Source organism: Tamandua tetradactyla, chromosome 9 (genome assembly GCF_023851605.1).
Source record: "Tamandua tetradactyla isolate mTamTet1 chromosome 9, mTamTet1.pri, whole genome shotgun sequence".
Classification (NCBI taxonomy): Eukaryota; Metazoa; Chordata; class Mammalia; order Pilosa; family Myrmecophagidae; genus Tamandua; species Tamandua tetradactyla.
Window position 1 is genome coordinate 88,180,020 of NC_135335.1, and position 4,445 is coordinate 88,184,464.

Below are 4,445 nucleotides of genomic sequence, written 5' to 3' on the forward strand. Positions count from 1 at the left end.
CTTCATCGGCCTTCTTGAACCAAGGTATCTTTCCCTAGATGCCTTTGATTGGACATTTCTTTAGGCTTGTTTTAATTGGGACATTTTCTTGGCCTTAGAACTGTAAACTTGCAACTCATTAAATTCTCCCTTTTAAAAGCCATTCCGTTTCTGGTATATTGCATTCCAGCAGCTAGTAAACTAGAACAATGATGAATATGCAACTGTATGATGATATTGTGAATGACTGATTATGTATGTAGAACGGAATGGTCAAAAATTAAGAATGTTTGCGTTTGTTTGTTAAATTTTTTTAAAAAATTAATAATAAAAAAAACAACTGTTACTGGCTCCCCATTTCCCATCTGACAAGGCAGGTGTTTCTGTGGCTGGCACCGAAGCCCTGCTGGATAAGGCTCTCCCCTCCTTTTTTAGTCTGATTTTCTTTTCTCCCTGCACATCCCCTCTCTGTCCACACAGAACTACTTGCTGGTTCATCTCCCATCGTAGTGGACATTTGTCCTTTTTTTTTTTCATTACTGATCACTTGAACATTCTCTCTGTTTTGGAAAAATACCTGGTGAGTATGGGTCTTGGTGAGAGGCAGAGCCCACTTCTCACAGGAGGATGAACAAGCAATCCTTCCCACCCCTCTGTGGACCCTTAGGATGTAGGCAAATGACCCAGTTCAACAGTCAAAACCCTACTCAGCATTTTGAATTTTGAGGGCACAGCACTGTATCAGGTTGTGCTCAAAGTGTTTAATGGAAGATCCCCTAATGAAGGGACTATTCACAGAGATATGGACAGGGTTAAGAAAACCAGTAAGAGATGATGTGCCAGTTTGAAGCTATTAAGTACCCCCAGAAAAGCCTTGTCCTTTAATTCTCATTTAATGTTGTTGGATGGGAACTTTTCATTTGTTTCTATGGAGTTGTGACCCACCCAACTGAGGGTGGTAACTTTTGAATAGATGATTTCCATGGAGATGTCTCCACCCATTCAAGGTGGGGTTGCTTACTAGAGCCCTTTAAGAGGAAACCATTTTGGAATATGCTCAGTACCAGCAGAGCCCACACAGCCAGAGGCCTTTGGAGAAGAAGGAAAACACCCCCGGGGAAGCCTTATGAAATGAGGAGAGAAAGCTAGCAGATGTCACCTTGTGCCCTTCCAGCTGAGAGAGAAACCCTGAACTTCATCGGCCCTTTCTTTCAAGTTAAGGTATCTTTCTCTGGATGTCTTAATTTGGACATTTTTATGGCCTTAGAACTGTAAACTTGCAACTTAATAAATTCCCTTTTTAAAAGCTGTTTCATTTCTGATATATTGTGATTCCTGCAGCCTCGGCAAACTAAAACAGATGATGAAGCCTCCCAGGACTAACAATACATTTATGAAGACAAATCTATGTGAGGGCTTCTATACAAAAACAAACAAACAAACAAAAACCAAAAGCCTGCAGCACTTTTCTAATATAATTTTGTCTTGGGCTGGACATTTCAGTACAGGTGTACCTACCAATAGTTTTAGTTCAAGCATCTGAAAGCGGTCCTTAGTGACAGCTTGGTTAGTTAATAAACTGAAGCCACTAAATGACATTAAGATGAGATCAACTTCTTAGCATGATATAGAAAAAGAAATCTAAAGCCTTGGGGAGAAGGGAATGCTGGAATGTATTTAGCATGTCCGACCAGGCATGCATGCTGTGTGTTTCCATAGAGGGAAACATACTCTTCATCTTCACCAAGGCCGGTGGAAATGACTTTGGAAGAGAGCCCCAGCAACTTTGAACAGTGCTTCTATGGCTCTTTGACATAAGCTGGGTATGCCAGGGGGAGATGTACAATTAAATGGGCCCTCTAACTTAATGGTTCTGGAAGACCTGGTTGTGGGAGGTGATGGGAGGCAGAGAAGCACTTCTCCCACAGAGACAAAGGGAGGTGTGTTTACCATAACGGTATTAGGACTGGCAAGGATCCTTGGCAGAAGTTGATTGATTCTCAAGTTCCATGGGTATATTGGTGTTCTAGTTTGCTAGCTGCCAGAATGTGATATATCAGAAACAGAACAACTTTTAAAAGGGGAAGTTTATTAACTTGCAAATTTACAGTTCTAAGGCCATGAAGTCTATAAAAATGTCCAAATTAAGGCACTTTCACTCAAGAAAGGCTGATGAAGTTCAGGGTTTCTCCCTCAGCTAAAAAGGCACATGGTGAACATGGTGATGTCTGCTAGCTTTCTATCCAGGCTTCTTGTTTCATGAAGCTCCCCCAGGAGCGAATTCCTTCTTCATCTCCAAAGGTCTCTGGCTGCGTGGGCTCTGTGGTTCTCCTGGCTGTTGTGGCTCTGTTGCTCTCTCCAAAATGCTTCCTCTTTTAAAGGATTCTTGTGAACTAAACAAAACTTACCCAGAATGGGTAGAGCAGCATCTCCATCTCAGCAAAGGTTAATACAATTGGGTGTGCCACATCTCCATGGAGATAATCCAATTAAGTTTCTAACATTCTGTGCTGAATAGGGATTAAAAGGAACGGTTGTTCCCACAAGATTGGATCAGGATGAAAACATGACTTTTCATGGTACATAATCCTTTCAAACCAGCACAATAGTTAACTCATCAAGGTCCTAATTGTTTACTATAACTAAAAATAACTTTCAGGGTGATGGACTGTGGATGTGCCAAAATTTGTGCACCATAAACTTGTGGCCAAATAAAAGCAACCTTGCAATGCCCACCACCCTCTCAATTCCAGATTCAGGCGAGTACCCAAAGCCCAGGAACAGAGCCACCACTGGTTGCCTGACTCATGGCTGCTGCAGCAGGTGGGTCCTCTGCACCCAGGAAAGAAGAGGCCTCAGACCCATGGAGAGAACTGGATCAGAGAGACATTTTAGGGGCCCATCTCTGACCACTGCCTGTATTTCAGCAAATCCAAAATGTCCAAGCCAGTCCTCTGGTGGGAAGGAACAATTGTGACAAATGGAGAATTTAAAGAACTCAATTTAACTGGAAACATAGAAAATACTTATTTTTTCCTTTCTACCACTTGATTTCACATTTGTGTATCCAACTAAAATAATCAATTTTAGTGATAAAATTGAATTTAGATTCATAAATATTGAAGTCTTATGGTGTCGTAATGATTCACAATTTACTCATGAGGCATGGATTAATATCCCTCCCAAACAAAGAAGACTTGGGCATGGGAAGATTCCACTTCTTTCAGATTTGACTCCAGAACTTAAAGGTTTGTAGATTATATCTAGAGAATTTAGGCCACAGTCTTACAGGTCTCTTCAATATTGATGAAAATGAATCTTAAGGCACTTTACAGTGGTTGACCCTCTTGTTGGCAGAGTAGCAAATGAAGTGCTATGCCTCATTCCAGTACACAAAAAAATATGGAGAAGTCTATCCTGTTGGTGGGAAACCTGGTGATGAAACAAAATTCCCTGAATCAGCTGACAAACAGAAATATTTTGATAAACTTAATTGATATCTGCTCCTTCAACTCTTGATGCCTGATTTGCAAGTTAGCAGTTAAGTTCTTCCTAGGTGATATTAAATAAATAAATAACGTCTCTATCTTGTGACCATGGGTCTGACTTGAGCTAAGCCACCATGGCAGAGTTTAACGATTCTACTGACCCAGAGGCAGCAGAGAAGTTGGGTACCATTGAGGAAGGACTCTGCAATCATACCTCAAAGTATGACTCACAGTATGACTCTCCTTCCTAGATTTCCAAAGATAAATGAAGAACATTTACCAGGGTAATTGAATTCCTGGGACAGTTGTTATTTTGATGCTGATCCAAGCTAACAAATTCCAGGGGACTCAAAACATCATGTAGGGAACTTATGGGAGGCATGTAATGAGTGAAGTTTTGTTCAAATTCACTAAAAATACAGCTTAGTGGGGTCCCAAGAACATCATAGTTATTTCACCAATCCTTAGGAACATCATTAAAATCAGTATTGGCGTGTCCCTCCCTTGGGCATGCCAGCGTTAACCTCTATCACGTGTACTCTCTTTTAAATAAGCTTCTCTTTTAATGAACTTTATTGCTTAACGTCTGAATAAAAAAATCAGTGTCTTCAACAATTGGAAGAATCCTCACCTATGGCATAAGAGATTTCATGGTAGGAAAGGCTAAAAGGAGACATCTGGGGAGCCCTACCAAAATGGGAAGAAAGAAAAGCAGTACAACATCCCTGGATGGGAGAGGTGAGTACTCATAGATTATAGCATAGATAAGGACCACAGTCAGAGTCTTGGGAGATTGCTATCATTCTTGGTTTTCTCAGCTTCAAATTGAGGATGATAATATGATTGATCTCATAAAACTACTATAATGATTAAATGAGTTAATACATGCCCATGGCAAATAATAATCAATTAAATTAGCTACTCTTTCTATAATTATTATCAATAATAAATCCTTATTTAACCCTGCATGGGAGTATG

The 4,445-nt window shown here is 40.4% G+C and overlaps 1 pseudogene; it reads left to right on the forward strand.

The window, feature by feature from the left end:
* Positions 1-1,846: 1,846 nt before the first annotated feature.
* Positions 1,847-3,476, forward strand: LOC143645747 (peroxiredoxin-4 pseudogene; annotated as a pseudogene).
* Positions 3,477-4,445: the final 969 nt, after the last annotated feature.